This window comes from Sceloporus undulatus, chromosome 4, assembly GCF_019175285.1.
Source record: "Sceloporus undulatus isolate JIND9_A2432 ecotype Alabama chromosome 4, SceUnd_v1.1, whole genome shotgun sequence".
Classification (NCBI taxonomy): Eukaryota; Metazoa; Chordata; class Lepidosauria; order Squamata; family Phrynosomatidae; genus Sceloporus; species Sceloporus undulatus.
Genome location: NC_056525.1, coordinates 63,674,051 through 63,698,570, shown reverse-complemented (window position 1 = coordinate 63,698,570; position 24,520 = coordinate 63,674,051). Strand labels below are relative to the sequence as shown.

The 24,520-nt window shown below is 42.7% G+C and overlaps 1 protein-coding gene across 19 annotated transcripts in view; it reads right to left on the bottom strand.

Annotated features, from left to right (window-relative positions):
• LOC121927857 overlaps positions 1 to 24,520 on the bottom strand; it is a 171,525-nt gene that overhangs the window by 73,524 nt on the left and 73,481 nt on the right. For 9 of the 19 annotated variants that reach the window (XR_006103349.1, XR_006103350.1, XR_006103355.1 and 6 more), the window contains exons 3-4: positions 18,064 to 18,203; positions 17,843 to 17,971 (exon numbers count right to left, since the gene is read on the bottom strand). The exons of the other annotated variants lie outside the window; for them this stretch is intronic. The gene's annotated coding sequence lies outside the window, so the exon portion shown is untranslated. The remainder of the gene's footprint in view (positions 1 to 17,842; positions 17,972 to 18,063; positions 18,204 to 24,520) is intronic. 19 annotated transcript variants of the gene reach the window in all.

Here is a 24,520-nt window from a genome sequence, read left to right as displayed (position 1 = left end):
GATAGATAGATAGATAGATAGATAGATAGATAGATAGATAGATAGATAGATAGATAGATAGATTCACACCATCTTGAGCATCTCTTACAGGGAAATTGAAAGGAACTATGATATGAAGGAGCATTAAGCAACACATACTGTTCATTTCTATTCTTATTCTTAACTCTTAATTTATTCCTGTCTGTAGAGACAAGACAAATGTCACAGATAAATGTCTATTTTCTCAGCTGACCATGAGCTCTGGTCCCATTTCGTATAACATTTCTAGTCCACAGACAACAACACATCAAAAATAAAGATATACTAAATTATCTGTAGCTCTTCTCCCCCTTCTCAACATTTAATCCATGGTCTCCCATAGTCCTAGTGCAATTCATAAATCACTGTTCCACATTAGCTCTATTTATCAATTTAATGATAATAAATAAGTGTACTGGTATCATCACACTATTTTCCCATCCCCACCAATGGCACCGATTCACGTGTAGCAGGAGTAAGGCAACGTACAATGTAGAGACTTTGGGAATAGGGGTAATATGAACCATGATATAGGAGATAAAAAAAACTTGGCATTGGGCTTCCCTTTTATATATAGGGTGGCCCTAGCAAAAACAACAACAAAGAAAAGCTATAACACATGTTCTGAAATTGGAGAAGTGCATCCCCATGCTCCCTTAAATGGCACATTTAGTCTTTTCTCCATTTTCTCCTCTGAGCTTCTATATTTTAAAAAGGACCTGATAATGAATTTATTCCTTTTTTCTACACACACTAAATACAGAGCAGGACCTCAAAGGTAATATCCATTTATTTCTGGCCCTTCTTCTGAAAGGAACTGATATCTATGACAAGTCTATTCAACTACCCTAGTCCTTGTGAATTTTCTTTTTACACCAGAAGGCTTTCTATGTTAAGGAGAAAGCACTTTCTCCTCAAATCTGTCAGGAAACTGTTGGGAGATATGTGCGATTTCTTCTCATGAGGAATGCTTCACACTGGCAAGCTGATTCCCATAAAACTGGACAGAATTAAATACTTTCAGGATGTAACCCTATGGCCCTTGAGAGACTGACCCAAGAAGCATATAATATTGCTGGTATCCCTCTACAGGCTGTCTGGTAGTTCTGGGAGTTGCAGTCCCCCCAAAATTGTGATCTTGTAAATTTTGGAATTCATATTTATGATCATTAATGATTGAATATGATCCCAAAACTTACCTCTAAGGCCTGGTAGTGCCCCATCTGAAGAGCTTCTGAGGTGCTTCAGATTGGGGTGCTGGGAAATGATAACTGTGGTTTTTCCTAGTCATGGGGCACATTGACACAAGCAGCTGCAGCAGGATCATGGGTCTATCCATTCCATGACCAGGAGAGTACTGCAGTCATCATTTCCCAGCACCCTCATCTGTGGAACCTCAGAAACCTCTTGTTTAGGCCAGTGGTGTTCCTGCACCAGGTGACAACCAGTGTGTGGGGCAGGACTTCCAGGATGGGGGGAGGGGGCTTCCAGGCAAGGCACGCGCTTTCTCTCCCCAAGCCGGCCTGAGGACACAGCATGCACACAAGGAGGATGAAGCAGCACATGCAGGGGGGACGGACTGGCTTGGAAGGTATGAAGTGCCGTGTGCCTGTGGCGCTTAATGTGGCATGCACAGAAGAATTGAGTGGTGCATGAATGAGGAGATGGAGCAATGCATGAGGACGAAGTGATGCATGGATGGGAGCGGGGGTGGTGGTGGTGTGAGGGGGGGGTGATCGGTTGTCACCCCCCTTCCAGGGTGTTACCTGGTGTGGACTGCACCGCCCACACCTTCGCAGTAACGCTACTGGTTTGGGGCACTGTCAGATGTAGGTTTTTGCTGGGTGGCATCAGCAAATGTACTGGTAGTTATGATGACAGAGTTCCATCACAGCTATGTCTGATGCCTGAGGACCTTGGCCCATATTTCTAAACTGCTGCAATCTTCACTGCAAGCTTGCATCCTCCAGATGTACAGTATTGAACTCCCATCACCCTTAACCAGGATGGAGGGAATGAGACTGGGGAAGGCTAGAGTGCTATAATCCCCACTGATACACTCTCTCCCTCTCAGTCACTCAAAATCTTCAAGACCATTACCACTGGTAAGATGCAAATCCACTTCCTGTATGCTGAGGCTCCCATTTATAGCCATGAAGCCTTTTCCTCTATGTGCAATTTCTCTTTCATTATGGTAAAACCTTTCCCGTAGTTCCAAGAAGGTCATAAACTTGATCAGTAGCAGACTGTTGACAGTGACACCCTGAGGCATTTTTGCACCTGAAGCAAAAAGTCAAAAGGGCACACATGCCCTGCTCTGAACTGAAGTTCATTTTAAAATGACACAGAAGGCCTATCTACACTATAAATAAGTCAGTTTTGTACTATTTTAATTGTCACGATGACTTTGTCAACAGAATCATAGCAACTGTAGCTTGGCAAGGCACTATGACTACTTTAAAATAGAGTTGCCAGGTCAGGAACATCCTAGGCCCTGAAATTTCAGGGCCAAAACCTGAGACCTAGGGATGGCCCCTGATGATGTCATGAATTTATGTATCAACCATAGTTGCTTAGAGCAGGTTATTAACATATTAAAAAAACCCACTGATTCTAACACATGACAGTATTTTTCTAGTTGAAAATTAAGTTTTCTAAGCCTTGTGTTGAACAGGAGAGAAGAGCTTTCCCCCAGCTCTCATTTTAACAATTTTGTAAAGCACTGATTTCTGTAACACATGGGACATATAGTTCAATTAACAAAAGTTTTCCAAGCTCTCCTTTGAATAGAAAAATGCAAACATTTCCTAGGTTTTTTCTGACACTTTCACAGGCACTATTTTTTATAACAACGTATGGAAGTTGTGGCCTAAATGCAAACTTTCCCTAGCTCTGTTTTTCAAATGTGGGGGAACTGTAGGCAAACTATAGAAAGTTTTTAAAGCAGAAAGAAAGATCCCTAAACTTGGTTTTTAATTGGGTACACCCATTAATAAGTGCCCCTCACTGGCACTTTTTATTTTTAATTTTTACATTTAGGTTGTGGAATCCTATCCCCTTGTTAAAATAATCATAACTAACAATAATCACCACATATTTTGGGTTGTGTGAGAGTGCAATGATGATGATTGATTGATGATGGTGATGATACATAACCATATTCACAATAATTCTAGAGCAACGGGACAATCTAATAACAACAACAGACCAAGGGGACAAGAGAGACCAACAGGATGTGGTGTGGTCCATCCCATCCCATCCCATCCCACCCTACTATATGTTTCCAGAGGTAAAACCTATTGAGATTAATGGGATTTACTACTTCAAAATGTGGGGAATGTAACATATTTAATTCATCAATTTAAGGGAGGAGGCAAAGAAAGGAAATGGAAGATGGTGAGCACACGTAGAAGTGGAAGAAGAAAAAAGAGAAAGGGAAAGGGAAAGACTGGGAAGACAAATATAGCCAGGAGAATTGTAGAGCTAGAAGGAGAAAGAAGATGAAAGAAAGATGTGGGGGAAGGAGGGAGAGGTCAAATAGAACTAGGAGATGTGGGGAGGGGTGAGAAGGAGAAAGAAAGAGAAAGAGAAGGAGAGGAAAAGATCTTTGGCTAAGAATCGTGGGTGGGGGAGTGGAGAAATGGCAAGAACACAAGAGAGGTAGAGGAGAAGGTTTAACCAAGTATGGATAGAAAAGACAGGGGACAAGAAAGTTAGAGAAGAACTAGGGAATGAGGGAGATGATGATTGTAGCTTAGAGTAGTGGGAGTGGGAAGATTGAGAAAGATGATGAAACGGGGGGAAGGAGATATTTAGCTAGAACTTAATGAAAGAGGGAGAGAGTGAGAAAGAAAGAAGTGAATTCAACAATTAAAAGAGAAAAGATTCAAGTGCCTAAGCTGAGTTGAAGAAAGATGTTTGTACAAATCTTTTTGTTAGCAATTTTATTTTGGTCAAAATCCTGCATCATCAGATGTAACTACACCAACAGACTTCTGTCATCCTAGCTACGTCTAACAATGCTACCCCCTTCCAAACCTACTGTTTCTTCCAGGATGTGCCCCAATAGAAGGATTTCTCAGGCACAGCAGATCAATGAAATTACATCAGCAGTGCTCTCCTGCCCACAGGGCATGTTGAGAACAGGCAGCTGAAGAGATCCCTTGGGGTCCTGTTGGAACTGCTTATCTCAATGCACACAGTGACCAGGAGGGCAGCAGATGTCATTCCCAGCAGTCCAGTCTGTATTGCCTGGAAATCCTTCTGTTATGACTAGCTGGAAAGGTAGGTTTTGGGGTCATATTAGATCATTAACAACCATGTGAATCCCCAAAGTTATGAGTTTATACATCTGGTTGACAATCTTTTAACTACTGAACAGGATGCCTGCCTGCTTATATCCTATTCTATATAAAGCATCTCAGGGCAGATCAATACAGATAAAATCGGTTCAAAACAATTTCAATTTAAGGGCAGTTTTACTAGACTCATCTGGACTACAATATCTAGTTGTTGTATGCTACTGTCTCTTGACCTCAGCCTTCCCATCTGCTATATGGAAAGATTAACATTGGTTAACGTTATAGGGTTGTCACAATACACTTCCACTTTGAAATATTGTAATAATACTGCACTATGCTAGAAGGTTGTCATAAGCTACTCTTTCTCATGCTCATCCCCAACCCTTCAGTCTGATAAATGGAGAAAAAATGATCAATTTACAAGGTGGTTATAAGTCCATCTCTCAGCCCTCCCTATACTTCAATATAAGCCTAAAAGAGAGCTTGGAAAGTTACTTACTTTTTAAAAGAATTACAACTCCCAGAATCCCCCAGCCAGCACAGTAACATTTCCAAGGTTTATCATATTTCTCAAGTTTGTCACATTTGCAGTATGGAGAGAATAATATTTAATAGTTTATTTCCCCTCACCTTTTAACATTTTTGTTTTTAGAAATTCAAGAAATCATTGTTTTCCATATACAGAACTAAACAAATTTGAGAAGGTGCAAACATCTTCCTTCCATTATATTTGCCTGGGCATCTTGTAGACCCCTAAGCAGTAAGAGGATGACAGACTGAAGCTGCTAAAGTACTGCAGTAATGAAAACTAGGATTTTCCTCTACATTATCCCCTCTAAGCAGCTGCCAGTTTATGACACCAACCATGTACAGCCAGGGTTTAAAAAAATAACCAGGAACCATATCCTCCAACATTTCATAGATGAAACTGGGATATATGTGGCCAAGCAACTTCAGAGTGTGGTCATGATGGCAAGTGTTATTAATGAGGAAGAACACACAAGATAGGAGATTCTTCAACATTTTGTTTTTTTCCTGAGCTATTCCTGAACAGAGTGAGTCAGCTGGGAAGGGCAAGATTTTATCTCTTCCTATTCCCCTTTCCCCCATGTTGAGCATAAAATACTTTTGCATTTTAAACACAGTTTGCAGCTACTGAAGTAAGTTGAGGACAAAGGGGGGAAATGGAAGGAGGAGAAAGAAACTGGGACATGTTGAAAGCAGGTGAAAAAGTGGGATGCTAGAAGATTGAGACTGTCCCTGACAACACAGGACAGTTGGAGGGTATACAAGAACAAAAACAAACAAACAGCTTCATTTATATACTACTTCATACTGAACTAACAGTATCTAAGTGGTTTACAACTGTAAGCTAATTGCCCCAACAATCTGGGTACTCATTTTAGCGACCTCAGAAGGATGCAAGCCTGAGTCAAGCTTGAACCCTTTCGCTGGTATTGAACTCTCAACCTTATGGTTTTTTGAGTTAGTAGCTGCAGTACAGGCATTTAACTACTGCGCCACCAGGGTTCTGGTCTGGGAACAAAAAGACTGTCTTATCACCTACTGCATCTCTAGATAGGAGTCTAGTTTAAGGGGCACAGGGTAGGTTGTGTGTCTGTCACACAGTTATATCCACTCTGCATTTCTCACCCTCTGGGGGCAGCTGACTCACTCTGCCTAATGGTAGGGCTTTCAGTGAGTCCTAATAGGCAGTACTCTGTTTTTCTACCCTTCTCTTGCATTTATAGAGCACAATGCTTTCAGAAGGATCTTAGCTCATTCAGACCTTGCACTCTGTAAGAAAGTGGAATCCTTGCCAACCTTTTGATTGCCAATCAACCAAAATTAGTCACAAAGTCTCCCGCTGTCATTTTGATTGGAAGGAAAGAAAACACCACCAACTGACAAAACCCAGAAATAAATTTTCAACTCTGTATATGATCTTAAAAATAAACAGGTTTCTTTTATTTGAAATGGGCTGAGCTCTGCTGGTTTTTAAAATCTGCCTTACTCCTTCTTTTCCTCAGAGCTTTTGCTTCTTTTCATATTCTATACTCCCATCTTGCTACAGGAATAAGAATGTGAGATAACTGGGGGGGGGGGATCACATGCTTACCTTTTGGGGTCTGGTGTATACCTTCTCTCTTTTTTGAAATGCTATAGAGAATTGCAGGCTAGGGGAACTGGGGCCCCATACAGATAGGCCAAAATAAAGCTGCTTCAGGTCACTTTGAAGGTATGCTATTTAAATGATGCATGTATCCTAAGAGCCCGGAAGCCATCCAAAGCCACTATCCAGTCCTAAGGACTGGAGCGCAGCTTTTGTGCAGCTTCCGGACTCTTAGGACGTATGCATCATTTAAACAATGTACCTGCAAAAGTGACCCGAAGCAGCTTTATTTTGGCCTGTCTGTATGGGGCCTGTGTACCTTTCAAGACAATTATTTCATAGTGCACAGAAATGGACAGTGAGCCTACTGTATCAATGGGTTATCCATCCATAGAGCTCCCAAGGATCACACCACATCATAGTAGTCAACGGCAGTGCATGCCTATGGGTGCATTGATATGAGTGCCTTGATGCAGACATGCAAAAGTTGCTGCCCATTGACTGATATGTGCTTGAGTTCCCTTGTTTTTTCTCATCCATGGTGGAGGGGAAAAACCAACCCCTGTGGATGGGAGGAGCCTACTGTATACACTTGTGTATAGTCATCTCCTCATTCTTTGATTCTTCATTTCTGTTGCTGGTGTAGAACCACCCTTCTTTTTAGCACCCCTGAGTGGTAATTGTGAAGGGAGGGGAACTAATGCACTGCTGATGGAAGAAGGGAGGACTGGGATAAGCAAGTTAACACCATGGTCTGAATCCTTAGTGTTTAGTCCCAACTAGAGTAGGCCCATCAAATCACCAATCAACATGTAGTTAAATCCCATTGATTCAGTGAATCTACTCTAGTTGGAACCAATCAAGGACGTAGCTAGAGGGGGGGTTTGGGGGGTCTGGTCCCCCCCCTTCAGGCCTGGGGGCATTCAAGCTCCTTCCTCCCCCCCTCCTCCTCTCCATTAAAACCACGGAGCTCGGAGAGGGAAAGGGGGAAAGACAAAGCAAGCTCTTTCCCTTTCGTTTCCATAGGAGTCTGGCTTCCACTCCAACTCTGCAACTTGAGTACTTTATCATACTAGGCTGTTGTAGAGTGATTGACATGGCAACGTGCTGTGGGATTATGGGTGTTGTAGTTCAGTGACCTCCACCATCTCTCTATCTCTGGCTGAGCTTTCCAAATGCCCCTCACCAAACTGCAAAGCCCACAATTCTATAGCATGGGGGAATCTACACTGTTGATATAATACCCTTTGACACCACTTTAAGTGTTGTTGCTCAATTCTGTGGAATCCTGGGATTTGTATTTTTACAAGCATTTTTTTTCCTTTCTAAAAGAGTACTGGTGCCTCACAAAACTACAAATCCCAGGGGTTTGGGGTTGTTTTTTTTTAGTAGCCCTGGAAGTTAAAAGTGGTGTCAAACTGCATTATTTCTACAATGTAGTAGCTCACAGTGTTGCCACTGCTAAAGTTAAAACAGAATATAGTTCCATTACAGTGCATTGTGATCTGGGTGGTTGTTGTTGTTGTGTGCCTTCAAGCCCTTTCCAACTTATGGCAACCCTAAAATGAACCTATCCTGGGGTTTTCTTGGCAAGATTTGTTCAGAAGAGCTGTGCCATTGCCTTCCTCTGAAGCTGAGAGAGTGTGACTTACTCCCCAAGGTCACACACTGGGTTTCATGGCTGAGGTGGAAATCAAACCCTGGTCTCCAGACTTCAGAGTCATAGTCCAACACTCAAACCACTACAACAAATTTTACCTTGTGGGTCTTACATGACAAATTCCAAAACCCATACATTTGCAGTAACTTTATTAAGCCAACCTGCAGCAATAATCTACTTTGAGACTGCTTTGAGACTGCCCTGGCTGGCTCAGTGCTAGGGAATTCTGGGAACTGTATGGTACAAACACACACTGCAGCCAGGAATTCCACTGGAGGACACACATCTTTCCCCTCTTCATCCCTTGGCCTGTTGGACTGTCTTGTTTATGTTTTAATGATATCCAGTGCATTATTCCTGACCTGCCACGTTTGTTGCATAACCACATCGTATGTTTTTCTGAGCGATGTGATATTAAAATAGTTTAACAGTTTTTATATTGAGTGTTCAAGATGGATGTGTTTGTGATCAGAAAGAAAATAAGTTCTGACAGCAAACTAAAAGAGGTAAGCACATTAAATGTATCACAACTTCATTATAGGAAAAGAAGTGAAAATTGTCAAATTGGCATATAGAAATAAAATTATTTGTAGTGGAAGAATTATATTTTAATCTTTTGAAGTCTTTTATTACTGTACTCACAATTACAATAAAAGTGTAAATCTATAGTGTAATAAAATATACTGGTTTGTCAACTGGTCAATGAGAGGCTAAGTTAGTTTTACGTTTTAATATACAGTCCGTCCTTGCCTTACGTGGGGGATCCATTCCGGATCCCGCCGCGTAAAGCGAATTCCGCCTATGCTCGAGCCCCATTGGAAACAATGGGGCTCATGCGCGGCGGCACGGGAGCGCGCGCGGCGCAACAGGCGTGCACGCCCATTCAATTGAATGGGACGTGCCACCCCTTCCGCCCCGTGCATGCCCTGCGGCTTGAGCGCATATACTCAGGGCTGCGTATGGCGCGCCCGCGTATGCGCAGGCGCGCTGTATAATAATAACTCTGACATAAGCATTACATTGTTCAGGGACATAGCTGGACCCCCCTTCCATTAGAAAAATGAATGATGTGTGCTGCTGCCCTGCCACACCCAAGCCCCATTATAATGGTGGCACTTAGTCTGGACCCCCCCCTTCCTAAAATCCTGGCTACGTCCCTGAACCAATAATAAGATTTAGGCTCATGTCTTTGTGCCTGCATAAATTTCTGAAGTTTCGTACATGTTGGAACCTGCCCTGCCAAGTCTGGAGGCCCTTTCACACAACAAATTTACATAATAATAATAATAATAATAATAATAATAATAATAATAAAAATCATTTATTTGTAGCCCGCTTTTCCTGGGTAGATCAAAGCAGGTAACATGGTTGTATACAATATACAAATTGTAACAACAATCAATCAATACATCAATATAAAAACAATTAAAACAAGGTTAAAAAATACAAGCTAAAACATATAGACTAGCTGACTCAAAAGTGCGTGTGCAGTGGGGAGATAACAGATGTTACAATGTCTGGGGAAAGGCTTGTTCGAAGAGGAAGGTTTTTAACCTCTTCCTAAATTGGTCAAGGGAGGTGACTGAGCGGAGCTCGCCGGGAAGAGAGTTCCAGAGCTGCGGGGCCGAGATAGAATACGCCCTCTGAGCAGTTGCAGCATATTTTGTGTCTGGAATACTCAACAGTTGCTTCCCGGCTGATCTGAGAGCACGGGGCGGATTGTATGGGGAGAGGCGGTCCTCCAAGTACCCTGGGCCCAAGCGATTTAGGGCTTTATAGGTTATAACCAACACCTTGTATTGCGCCCGGAAGCGAATAGGCAGCCAATGTAGATCTTTCAAGACAGGTGTTATGTGGCTGGTCCTGGAGGATCCAGTGACCAGTCTTGCTGCCATGTTCTGAACCAGTTGTAGCTTCCGAGTATGGTACAAGGATTGCCCCATGTAGAGCGCATTACAGAAATCCAACCGAGAGGTCACCAGAGCATGTACCACCGTTTCAAGGTCCCCTCGGCCCAGGTAGGGTCGCAGCTGGCGTATCAGCCGAAGCTGATAACAGGTGCTCCTGACCGTCGCATCCACCTGAGATGTAAGGTGGAGCGATGAGTCCAGAAGCACCCCCAGACTGCGAACGGAGTCCTTCAAGGGGAGTGTGACCCCGTTCAGGACAGGTGGACAAATATCCTTCCCCAGGCCCGGGGAACCTATCACGAGCACTTCCGTTTTCTCTGGATTCAAACTGAGTCTGTTTCCCCCCATCCAGCCCATTACTGACTCCAGACAGGCATTTAGAGGAGAGATGCCATCCTTGATTACTGCATCAGTCGGAGACACAGAGAAACATATTTGGGTGTCATCAGCGTACTGATAACACCTCGCCCCGTGTCTCCGGATGATCTCTCCCAGCGGTTTCATGTAAATGTTGAATAGCATGAGGGACAGAATGGCTCCTTGAGGGACACCAGATGTAAGCACCCTCTTATTGGAGCACACGTCCCCCAGCTGCACCATCTGGAGTCTACCCGAGAGGTAGGAACGGAACCACTGGAGTGCAGTGCCCCCGATACCCAACTCCCTCAGGCGTTCCAGAAGGATACCATGGTCAATGGTATCAAAAGCCGCTGAGATGTCTAAGAGCACCAACAGGGACACGCTACCCCTGTCCATGCCCATGTCCATGTCCATGATGATTGCACTTTAATTGCTATGGCTGCCTATGGGGTCCTGGTGTTTGCCATTTGTGGGGCTTTGGACTCTCTGGCTGAGAACTCTACATTATTGTTGTTGTTGTATGCCTAATGTAGACTTCCACAACATGCATCCCACCAAAGGATTTCAGGCGGCCCGTGAGGACTTAAAGGCACCTGAGGAGGAGGAGGCTGGGCAAATACTCCACAAAGGCTTCTCTGCCGCTCAGCCTTCTCCTGAAGAGAGGACCTGGCAGAGGAGGAGGACAGAATTAATGTTAATAATAATTAATTATGGTTAAAATAGTATATTCATTCATTATTCAATTACTTGGAAAGTGAGCCTCTAAAAACCTATCTGCAGTCCGAAGAAGTTTAGCCTATTTTATTTTTGACCCTACCTCCTGCCAATTTGTGCAGGTATGCTCTAAGACAAACCTATCATGGGGTTTTCTTTGCAAGTTTACCATCCTCTGAGGCTTACAGATTATGACTTGCCTGAGGTCACCCAATGGGCTAACATGACCGAGCCAGGATTTGAACCCTGGTTGCCAGAGCCCAATGCTCAGATCACTACACCATGCAGGCTCTGAGAACTCTACATACCCCTCTCTTAAATGGCAAAGCCAAAGATGCCATAGGATCGTGCCAAGGCAGTTAAAGTAAAACCATAGGGCTATAACTGTATAATGTGAGAGGACCCCTGATCAGCCCAGTATCTCTATTGCTCATATTTGGTAATATCCATCAGCATGTGCATGCACGTCTTCCAAATTTGTTACAGTGCAGCAGTGGCAGCCAAGCAATGCAGCTCGCACTGTGAGATTAGGAAACTCTTTTTGCTTTTAAACATTTCTCTGGAGGCCCATGTGCTTCTCCTTTCTGGAATGAGAGTACATACTTCACCAGATTAAGGTTGGATGAGTAAACAGAAGCATAGCTATGCCCCTGCAGCTAGGCTATATATGATGTCTGGGCAGTTGACAGCAACTCAGGTCCAATATACAGAGGGCTGAAAATGCCTTTCAACCTCATTTCCAGTTCTTTGTTGACACATGACGTTCTCTGAATTGTGAATTAAACCCAATTTATTTCTGCTCTTAGGGATTAAACCTGGGGTAAAAGGGATCTCTTTTTACCCTGTTTTCCCCCTGTAACCCAGGATATATTTTTGGTACTTTTATGCATGGTTTGCACCCTGGTTTAGTTTCAGCTTTGACCTTGCAACAGGGATGGGCAGGGGGCATGTTAATGATTTTGCTATTTTTTAAACCACCATTTTCCCCTGCTTTCCAGCCTGAAGCATGTACACACATGTGCACAACCTATAGTTTTTGCCTCTGACTGGGGTGTTTTTGGAGGGTGGGTAGGTGCAAGCTATGCATTCCTTAGCAAAGACAAATGGAAGGTACAAAAGTGCTGCTGTTTGGGGGTTATCCAGGGGGACCAGTGCCTGCCTGTTTTGGCAGACATCCGTTGCTGTTGCTGCTTCCTGCAAATCAGATCCCTAGCCTTCCATTGCAACAATTTGCAAGGATCTGGATGTCTTCACTGCAGCCAAAATGGTGTGTGTGCGCGCACAGAAATAAAGCTGAAATAAAATGGTATTTAAAATGTAAATAAGCACATTAGAAATGAAAGTTTTGAAAATGTATGTGCATCTGTGTATCTCTAAGCCTGGCTACATGCTAGTGTTGCCTCGGGGCATCCTTTACAGACTCCTCGCAACCCTAGCATGTAATCGCAGCGTCAAAATGGCAGTGCCCTGTCTACATGGGTGCTGCCATTACGTCATGGCCATGCTGCAGCCAAACGGCATGGCGCAGGCGTGGTGTGACATGTGTGCGCCGCTGCAGGGCATTTGTGGCGCCCTTTCAGCAGTGCTGGAAGGAGTTCTGAAATGGAGCTTCTTTCGCCGCGCCAGCGATACAGAAGAGAAAGGGGCGAAGCAGCCCCTTTCTCTCTTTCCCCACCGATGTCGGGATGTCCCTGGGGCATGAAGCCCCAAGGACACCCCTTTCCAGGCTGCAGGGAAGTGGCATTTTGCCACTTCCCTGAGGTCTGGAGAAGCGGCGGATTGGGGCGATCCGTCGGGGAAAGGGGCAGGTTCAGGCTGCCCCAAAGGGGTGGTCTGTATCCCGCCAATATAACTAAAATATACTTTCTAGATAAGAACACATGCACACATGAGGGGATTTAAAAAACAAACTAACAAACTTGTAGCTCCCAGTCCATATGGCCAAAACCATAATGGCTTCATGCCATTAAACCTTGCTGTCATGCCCCCTTACTCCATGTTTTACAGTGGTAAAACTGGTGTGGCATGCCAAGGGTTGCCTTGGATTAGAAATAATCTGAAGGAGATTCAAGGAAGGCTCAAAACTGAGCCATGCCCTCTTCTGTACTATCCACCCCACCCCAGCCAAATCACAGCCACCATCCTACAGCTAGTATACATGCTCAGTTCTTTAGGGACTGTTTTTGGAGATTTGCCCTATTTGGTTCTGTTTTCTTTTAAAAACATATATTTCTGCAAACTCTGGAGTTCCTTCAGGTCTGCTGACAACTCCTTCTAGTATGTGGGTGGTGCCTTTTTGGCTACATCAGCATTGGCATTCATGCCTGAACACTAGAAATAGAAGGAATAACATGCACATCTGTTCTCCACAAAATGCACATTTAGTAAACTCCAGTAGCGAGGTTGAGAATGTATGTTCCATCCTCTCCAGATAACACTTGCAGGCACTTTGAATCCCTTTGAATCTACAGACCAACACACCTTCTATAAAAGAGGGGAGGGGGGCTAATGCTTTCAACTTTTTTCCCCCCTCTCTCTCCAGTTCTCTTAAAATTGTCAGACATATGGGTTATTCTTAGTACCACTAGGGGGCATATTACAGCTTGCATAGCATGTGGCCTCCTAGCTGTAAGTTAACAAGGCTAAGACAATCTTTCCATTTTTGTTCTTTTTCCTCAACTGTATTGTATGGGATCATCTCTGGACACTGCTTGTACTTTGATCTCTCCAGAGTTTGGCATCGCTCCTACAAAAGGCGGGGGAACGGAGGGAGAGAAAGGGAGAGAGAAGAGGTCTTTGTTCTCCACAGCTGTTGTCATTCTGTAGAAAAATCTCAGCACAGGTATTAAACACTCATTATTGATCGGTCAGTTGGTGGTCCAGTTTTATCTTCTCGTACCTGTTGGAGTGAGGTTATTTGCACTACAAATAATTTTGTTCCTGAGGTCTCCCTAAAGTTAAAAGCACAGAGGTAGGCTGGAACGCTGATGAAAACATGTAGAGGGACCTGCAACAGGAGTCTCCCATCCAATAAAATAACGCTGTACTCCCAGTGACAAACTATTAATGCAGTACCACAGGCCGCATCAAGAGCACTATGCTTCTGAATAGTCATATTTTCATGTAAACCAGAGTCTGCAAAAGATTACCACACTCCCAGGGCAAGCAATGATGCAATTACTTGCAACATTGCTGGACAAGACTTCAGAACACTTCTGTGGCCAAGTCCACTTCCTTCTTTCTTTCTTTCTTTCTTTCTTTCCTTCTCTCTCTGTTTTTCTTTTTAAAAAAGGATTATAGAATTATAGGTTGGGAGGGACCACAAAGACCATCTAGTCCAACCCCTGCCAGGCAGGACACACTGTCTGAGTACTCCTGAGACATAGTCATCCAACCTCTGTTTAAAGACCTCCAAAGAAGGACAATCAACCCCCCCTCTGAGGCATCTATTCCACTGTGAAACAGCACTTACTGTCAGGAAGTTCTTCCTAATGTTTAGGCATAATCTCCTTTCTTGCAATTTGAATGCATTGGTTCATGTGATTCAAAGTCTCTGGAGCAAGTTCCATCTTCAACATGGTATCCATTCAAATAATTTTAAATTGTTTTCATATCAACTCTCAGTTTTCTCTTCTCCAAGCTGAATATTCCCAGTCCCCTAAGCCATTTCCCAAAGGAGTTGGTTTCCAGACCTCTTACCATCTTGGTCACCCTCCTCTGAACATGTTCCAGCTTGTAAATATCTTTTTTGAACTATGCTACCCAGAACTAGACACAGTACTCCAGGTGAGGTCTGATCAAAGCTAAAGAGAGTGATACTATTACCAGTGGCATTGCTAGGGTTGGTGTCACACATTCATGGTGTCACTTTCCTCCACTGACATCTTCTTATACCACTCCATACAGAATCCTTAGTAATGCTTTTTTTGCACTAATGATACCCATAAATCTTAATTCCCATATACCACTGAATGTAATGTTAATGGTTGTGACATAAACAACTAGCAGAATTAAAATACCTTCAAATTACAGTATCATATGTACAACCTAAATGTATTATTTATATATACATAGTGAAAATGTGATGCTTTTAAAGAAAATTGAAAAAGAATTAAAAAATTGAAAATTAAAAAAAATTCTAAAAAAATTAAACTTTGAAATTTGAAATTTTAATTTTAAAAATGTTTGGGGTCTCTCCTTTCCCTTCCCGCTGAGCTTGACCCCACCGTTACCATCTCTTAAAGCACTTTAAAGAGAAGCAGATGAATGCCACAGTCCTTTTCTGCCAAAAGGTAGGTGTTTGAGGAGCAGTGGTGTCACCTCCCCTTATGGTGTTACCTGGTGTGGCCCGCACTCCACCCACCCCCCTAGTGACGTCACTGACTATTACATCCCTTGATACGCCTGTTGATGTAGCCCAACCTCCTGCTCAATGCAGGATCTCCAGCTAGCTCTCCAGTTTCTTTTGAAGGCATTCAGAGAGGGACACCTCACCACCTCTCTAGGCAATTGGTTCCATTGCTGAACCACTCTCACTGTCAAGAATTTCTTTCTAATGTTCAATCAAAATCTACCCTCCTGTACCTTAAATCCATTAGACCTAGTGCCACCCTCTGAGGCAGCAGAGGACAAGCCTTCACCCTCCTCTTTGTGGCAACCTTTGAAGTCATTTCTGTTCTTGTGAAAAGTACTCCTGCTGGCCTTTCCTTATTTTAGCTAAGAATGTGTCTCTGGAGGCTTCTGAAAGCACAATTTTCCTCCACCACCACCACCACCCTGCCTTTTTCTTTTAAATGGGAGGTTCTAAGGTCATACATGCCCCCCTGGACTTCATAGCACTCCTAGCTAACTAACACAAGAAGTGAGATACACCAAGCTTTAAACTTGCGCCTATCAGAACCTATCTTGGTTGACATGTCAGGAGGAAAGTGGGGGTATAAATTAAAGAAATAGATAAATAAATAAATTTGCTTCAAACATATTTTATATCAATTTATAAACAACAAAAGCAGCAACCTGTAGGGTTTTTCAATGTCACTCTGGGATTGAAGCCTCCCAGAAGGTGTTTGCTATGGTTAAATCAGTGAATGGTGGGACCAAGCACTTCTCCCACAAACACTGGACCACACATCTCCAACAGACCAAGAGCTAATCCAGAAATGGGACATGAGTGCAACAGCACTCTCCCTCTCATGTAGCCTAGCAATGGCTCATTGTCACTGAAAACAGAGATATTATATAGCCAGTAGAACTAGTAACCATTGATGGTCATGAATTTGGCTGATCATTTTTAAAAGCCAGTCAAGTTGGGGGATCACTATTAGGACCTAAAGTGGAGAATTCCAAAGTTTGACTATTATTTCCTTTTAGTTGCCCCAAATCTCTCACCATACACTTAACATTTGCAGGCATTAACTATCACATAATGTCTCCCTGTCCACTTCGTCCACACAATACATATTTTTATGCACATCTACCATGTCTCTCATTACTCAACTTTTCCCTAACCTTTAAAACCATCATAGAAAGTTGATCCAGTTCAACGTCCAACTACTATATTTTTCTAGCACTACAACACCCCTCCCCACTTTTTTGAGCTTTGGTGACCAGAATCGTAAGCATCATTCCAAGAGTGTGCTATAGAATTCTAAGGCTCTTCCACACTACACAGTTATAGTACTATGTACTATAGTACTAGGATTCCATTTTAACTAATATAGATGTATCCTATGCAAACCTGGGGTTTGTACTTCTGTGAGGCACTAGAGGTTTCTTCCTGAGAATTCTACATGCTCCTCCCTAAAATTACAGATCCCATGATTTCTTTTCAGTTATAGTGTGGGAAAGGGCACATTACAGTATTAAGTGGTGTATTTGCAATCCCTTTTGAACTGCTCCCTAATATAGAATTTGGTTTTCTCATATCAACTGTACACTGGGTTGAATATTCAACACGACCCCAATATCCTTGTGTCCAATGGTAGGCACTTCTGTCGAGCACAGATGCAATTTCCCTTTCTTGAGCAGGAATATTACAGGGGCAGGGGAGGTGCTTCCAGATGAATCTTTAACATGCAGTTTTGACCTCTCTCATTCATAGAATTCTATGTGGAATTTGGATGCTTTTTTTCCTTCCATGTGTAACCATTATGTTTTTGTCTCATTTCTTCTCCTCTCTCCCTTTCAAAGCTTGTTAAGTAGGAAAAAAATAAAGGGTTTACAAAGTGTCTTTTGACTGTTAGTACTAGGAGCCATCTATCTGGGAACACCCAAAGACAAAATAGCTTGGAGACAGACTATACAGTACTGTATGTTAAAAATGTATGGTGCAATAAAGATAACACTTTTCTTTGCTCTGCAACAAGTGCATACTGCCCCAATCCAGATCAGAATGTGTGCCTAAGTATATCTGTATTTAAAAACCCCTCCAGTGTTTTTTTAAAATTATATTAACACAATTTATCCCCCCCCCCCTTTAAACGTCTTCGCACCACTCTGTTTTTTAACTATTAAAAGAAAAGCCGGAGTGAAGGTTTAAATCTCCTCCAGATGTACACTGTTGATTCCAGATTGGGGCTGCAAATGCTTACTTGTGAGTAAGGAACACAGCTATTTAGCTGAGTCTCAGTTTGGGGGGAAAGCGGGATATAAATAAAGAAAGAAGTAGTAGTAGTTGTTTTTGTTGTAGTACAATATGGTATGAATTCTGTTGATAGTCCCCTCTAAACTCATTAAATTCATGAGTTTTATTTCAGTGTTAACTCACCTTTTAACAACTGATCTATTGGGTCAACACAAGTTAGGTCTGCCAGTAGGATTCAGGCCTAAGTGTTTAACAGAGGTTGTGGCTTGACCCTTTGTTTGATTGGAATGAAATTTCTCTGAAACTGCAATTCTGAAAGAAAAAATGTGTAATAGTTCAGTACTTTTCTTTCCACGTTGCACCCAGTGAGCCCCTGAGAGACACCAACCTCACCAAGCACTAACCTGTGGCTTCAGGAAAAATTGCGCTTGTCTCGGGCTTCAAGCTGCATGCGCTGAGCTGTGCACTGTTTGTACCACTGGGACGTTCTCCATGGCCAGAAGAGTGTCACATCCTTCCCATGGAAGGCAAATAGGTGTCGCTTCTTGGAGGGGGGAAGTGTGTCTCATTATCAGATAGTTGAACATGGAGTCTGCAGTTAACAGCAAGTAAATAAAGCGTGGAGGATACAGAAGCAGCGGCCCTAGCGGAGGAGGCTTCAGCACAGTCTGGCTCCCACATGTGCTGAGATCGTTAGAATGATTTATAGGGAAGAATGCTAGTCTTTTTTTCTTTTGGGCTTTATAATAATACATTAGGCTTTTAACCTCTGACCAAAAGAGGTGGAAGGAAGGATTCAGAAAACACCATGTTGCTCAGGCAGGCAGCCTAGCCTGACCTGGAGAAACCACCACCTCCCCCCCCCCCACTTCTTTGGTTCTTTCAACTCGCAAAGTGAAGGGTGCTTCCGCAGCAGAGCATGAGGGGTTAAGCCCTGCGCTGGAATGCAAGAGTTTAGAGAGAGGCGTCGGCTGCCTTGAGGTCACCTGTGAGGGATTAGCTGGGCCTTGCAGACAGTTGTTGTTTGAGGACTGTCTGAGGCCTCAGAAAGGGGTAGTTGGGGGGATGGAGGGGGGGAAGAATGGCCCGGCGGGTGAGATCTTCCTGTCCTGCTGGGATTATACAACTATCAGATGCATTTGTGAAAGCCGAACTGTAAACTCTCTGTCTTTTTTGTTAAGGAAATAAATCCATCACCAGCTTCAGGAGGGAAGAAGGGGGAAAAAATGAACCTCTCTTCTCAGTGTGTTTCAAGGCAAAGGTGGAAGCAACCCGGCAGGGATGGTGCAGCGCACATGCCGGCCAGCTCTTTAGACACTGAGGAAGCCTTTGTGGCCACAGGCAGTGGGGATCCCTTGTCTTCTCCGGTTGGAACTGGCCCAATGGATTGCCAGGCCCCCCCTCCTCTGGGGAGGATTTCAAGCCTGAGAGACAAGAATTACCAAAGAGCTTGGAGAAAGAGGGAGACTGGGAGGGCCAGCTTCTCCCGTGAAGGGGGAAACACTGTTACTGTGCATTTCTGACTTTCTCAAATGCTAGTTGGAGTTTTGCAAAATGAATCCCAGAGAAATTCACTCTAAGCATTCTAAAACACAATTAGCCAGGCCCTACATCTGCCTCTATGCTCAGAAGTAAACCCCACTGAGAATTTTAAGCAAGGGGACCCAAGACTTCATCTTAAGAAGGAGGTGTATGTGTGTTTTATTATTATTTATAATAATAAATGGTTTTTTTAAAGTTACATTTTGAGAGTTTTGAGAGCCAGTGTAGTGTAGTGGTTTGGCAGGGGACTGGGACTTTGGAAACAGGGTTCAAATCCCAGCACAGCCCTGGAAATCCATTGGTTGTTCAAGGGCAAGTCAAATTCTCTCAGCCTCAGAGGATGGCAATGGCAAACCTCCTTTGAAGAAAAAAATGATACTTTAGGATCACTTTAGGGTCACCATAAGTTGGAAATGACTTAAAAGCACACAACACCAACAAAACAAAAGTTGACAGGCAACTTTAACAGGAGACTTGAAAGCACACACACAAAGCAAAACACAAGCCCATGACAGTTCACCAACAAACAAACCCCACAGAAGCAGGCTAATATGTAAAAAGAACAGAAATGGTGTTAAAATCATAAAAGAAAAGTCAGGCTCATCAATTAGAAATGCCTCTCCAAACAAGACCTTTAAATGCCCAACTGCAGGGCTGGGTGCTTTTTGGAAAGGGGTGCCATGATTGAAAAGGCCCTGTACACTACCCTCCTTGTTTTATTACACATGGCATGCAGTTGGAGCGGATTGGGAACTGGAGCAAGTGCTGCCACTTCTGATCTCAAAAAGCATGTGTGTGTATGTGCATGAGAAATGGATGTGTAGCTGGGCTAAAATAAGCCAGGTAGCTAGAAAAAGTCTGTGCTGCAGATCCTTAGAGATTCCCCCCAGTGTGTTTTTATCACAATTCACAAAGCAATTATGCTGTAGAGAAATCCTGTTGGCTTTGTTGTCACCACACTGGGATAAATAGTTTTGAGGAGAGCCAACTAAGGATTTTAGTCCTCCAAGGGCCATTAACTTTCACCGGCACTTAAGCACTTTTTAATCAGAAGTCATAGCAGTTTATCTGAATCTGTTCACAATCATTTAACTGCACTTTCTGGATATGCAACAGGCCTAGGAAGCAATGAAATTTAACGGTATTTACTTGACTAAAGGTGTGTTAATCTAGGTTTGTTATTTACCAAGATTCATCAGTATTAACAGTGTTTAAAGGGAAAAAAGTAGTAACTGTTCAGTGCCGATTCGCAACATTTACAGTGGAGGAGGAGGACTTAATTTTTTCATTCTGGACTATTTTTCTGATCCAAATTGTCATCCCAAAGCTAGTACTACCCCCCCATACACACACACACACTTAAGAAAATACTGTAAGTAACCTTTGCCCAGTGAGTCAAATAGCAACTCTGGAGCAGGAACAATTTAGATCAGAACAATGGCAAGGGGGTTGAACAGTCTCTCAGTGTCTTAATCCTGTTCCAACGGCTACTAATATATTTTCGGAGCCTGACCACAGTTTTTCTGTATCATCTTGAAATCTGTATCATCTTTTTAAAAATTATGTGTAAAGACTGTTCTGGCCAATTCCATGCCATTAATGAAGTTTGCTCTGCAGAAATCAGCAGGTGAAGTTCTACATGAAAGGGAGATAAACATTATCAGCTGCTAATTGCTACAGATTAAACTGCTCTTAAAGGGACAACTACAGGACCTAGTTCAAAAGGTGGAAACCTTAAGTGTAACAAGAAGCATTTTATACAATTGTGACTTTGGTTAGGACCATAATGATTCTCATTGTCTAATCTCCTGTAATGCTTAAGGATTCAATGCACTAAAAACAAAAGCTAAACTTTAACCAGTTTAGTCAGATGTTTCTCTGGTGTCATCTGAAGAGCTTTCAGGGCCATTGTTCGATTGCCCAATTTATTGCACAAAACCAGTGAAACTTGTCTGTGTGCTACAGAAACCAGTTGCTGCTAATGGTTATTTCTAATGAAGAAAACCGTTATGGACAAATATTTGTTTAAGTCGTGTCTCTACAAGAAACTCAAATCATGTGGTGCATTGCTCTAAAACTTCTATCTGCAGGATGTGTAATGTTGATCATAACATTTCTGGGGGTAAACAACAGGGAAGGGCTATTTCCATCTTGTTCTGCATGTTAATTTCCAGGGCATTCACATAGCTACCCTTGAAGACAGTAACCTAAATCCAATTGTTAGTCCCAATCAATGGAATTTATTTAAGAGTTGATCTACTAAATTTCCATTGATTGAATACATTTACTTTAGATGGGACTAACATTTGGATTTAGGCCACTGGCCCTTACAGTTTGGCTTGATCTAGAAAGCTTAATATTATGTTCTTAAGAAAGGCAAATAAACATGTTATGTGCTATGCTTGTAGCTTGGAAAAGTTTCTGTTTTAGATGACTCCTTGAATTCTCCACCCCCATGACCACTGGACATGCTGCTGGGGAGATTCTGATAAATAAAATAAAATAAAAAATATCCATATTCTGGGTTTGTTTCATTGGCACCATCACTCAACACAGCCAGTAAGAGACATTCTGTCCACCCAGTGCCTCTATTTCATTGACTGGAAAAATGAGAAAAACAGATCTATTACAATTCCTAGCTCAGTGGTACCTCAAAGTAATCCCATCAGGACCGAACAGTATTCTTTTCAAATGTCACAATGCTCTATTGTCTTTCTCTTATTTTAGGTATTGGGACGTATGCGTTGTTTACCTCTGAGCAGATGGTTCAAAAGCTCATCTCAAGTTACAATATAAAATGGATTGCTAAGGGGAAATTGATGTGTAAATCCAACAATTAATTATTGCTGTTGTGCTCAGTTGTCATTTTTTCCTGGCTTACTGTGACAGAGGACATTATTACACGAGCCTTGTTCTCATTGCAATCACATTAGTAAAAGGAAATTGATACATATCATTTGGGAGCATTCCTTATTGCACAGTAGTGTGACGGGTTATTTCCGCCATTGACAGTAGCTCACACTCTTTCCCACACTCCTCCTTAACCCCGCCTTCCTGCCCTATGCCCTAGCCAGCATGCCTTTGGGTTTTTTACTTTTTATTTGTAATGCAATTTAGCAATTTTGGCAATGTGGTTTAGTAAGACAAAGACTAAAGAAAAGAAAATGAGAAAAAGAAAAGAAAAACAGTCTGCTCATGAAGAGTGAGGGGGAAGGGGTAGAGGAGAAGACTGGTACCATGTGATTGCCAAATGTCAGAACTGCCAAGGAAGGAACCTATTGCACCTGAGGAGTAATACTACATCCAAGGGTATCAAAAGAACTGGCAAATGTAATATCAGAGCCATTGGCAATAATCTTTGCGAAGTCCTGGAGAACAGGAGAAGTGCCAGCCAACTGGAGGAGGGCAAACGTTGTCCCCATCTTCAAAAAAGGGAAAAAAGAGGATTCCAACAATTATCGTCCAGTTAGTCTGATCAATACCAGGAAAGATTCTAGAGCATATAATTAAACAAAAAGTCTGTGAACATCTAGAAAGCAATTCCATAATTGTCATAAAAGTCAACACGGGTTTCAGAGAAAGAAATCATGCCAGACAAACCTGATCTCTTTTTTTGATAAAATTACCAACTTGTTAGATGAAGGGAATGCTGTGGATGTAGTATATCATGACTTCAGTAAGACCTTTGACAAAGTTCCCCATGATATTCTTGCAAACAAGCTTGTAAAATGTGGGCTAGACAAAGTAACTGTTACATGGATTTGTAATTGGTTGACTGGCCGAAGCCAAAGGGTGCTCAACAATGGCTCCTTTTCATCCTGGAGAGAAGTGACCAGTGGGGTCCCACAGGGCTCTGTCCTGGGCCCAGTGCTATTCAACATCTTTATCAATGACTTGGAGGACAAAATTGGGGGCATACTTATCAAATTTGCAGATGACACCAAATTAGGGGGAATAGCTAATACCCCAGAGGACAGGATCAAGATTCAAAATGACCTGAACAGACTGGAAAACTGGGCCATAGCTAACAAAATGAAATTCAACACAGAGAAATGTAAGGTACTGCACTTAGGGTGGAAAAACGAAAAGCACAGCTATAGGATGGAGGACACCTGGCTGAATGAAACTACATGTGAAAGGAATCTAGGAGTCCAAGTAGACCACAAATTGAACATGAGTCAACAGTGCAATGCGGCAGCTAACAAGGCCAATGCGATTTTAGGCTGCATCAATAGAAGTATAGTGTCTAGATCAAGGGAAGTCATAGTGCCACTATATTCTGCTCTGGTCAGGCCCCACCTGGAATATTGTGTCCAGTTCTGGGCACCACAATTCAAAAAAGGACATTGAGAAACTGGAGCGTGTCCAGAGGAGGGCAACTAAAATGGTGAAAGGTCTGGAAACCATGCCCTATGAGGAATGACTCAGGGAGCTGGGGATGTTTAGCCTGAAGAAGAGAAGATTAAGAGGTGATATGATAGCCCTGTTCAAATATTTGAAAGGATGTCATATTGAGGAGGGAGCAAGCTTGTTTTCTGCTGCTCCAGAGACTAGGACCCGAAGCAATGGATGCAAACTGCAGGAAAAGAGATTCCAGCTCAACATTAGAAGGAACTTCCTGACAGTAAGGGCTGTTCGACAGTGGAACACACTTCCTTGGAGTGTAGTGGAGTCTCCTTCTTTAGAGGTCTTCAAATAGAGGCTGGATGGCCATCTGTTGGGGATGCTTTGATTGTGATTTCCTGCATGGCAGGGGGTTGGACTGGATGGCCCTTGCAGTCTCTTCCAACTCTATGATTCTATGATTCTAGTATTGGCACAACAGTGCATTTGGGAGCTTATTGACAGCTTTCCCTCATCAATGAAATGGTGACCTCAAACCACACTTCAGAGGCACAGCAGCAATGAGTTGGAGGTGATGTTGTGCGATAAATATCACCAAAGGTGCTATTTTCCATTATTAATTGCAGTTTAAAAGCCAAACATATGATCATCTCCAGAATTAGGAGTTCTTTTTAATTGTTTGTTTCACATGCATTTAATAAAACCAGGCAGAAATTACAAGCCAACAAGGTATGGATATTGTTTGAGAAGAGCACAGTAATCTGTAGTAATTGGTAAAACCCACTGTGCCTCAATAGGAGTATGATTCACTATGAATGGTCTCAACTGAGTATAGCAATGGTTTAAAATATTTATTTGAAAATATAACTCCCAGTGTAATGAAGAGTTCTGTGTAACAAAAGCCTCCATGGTGCTTTGTGAATTACTCTTTTGGTTTTTCTAACATCATAGTCAGAATGGTAACTGGCTGACTCA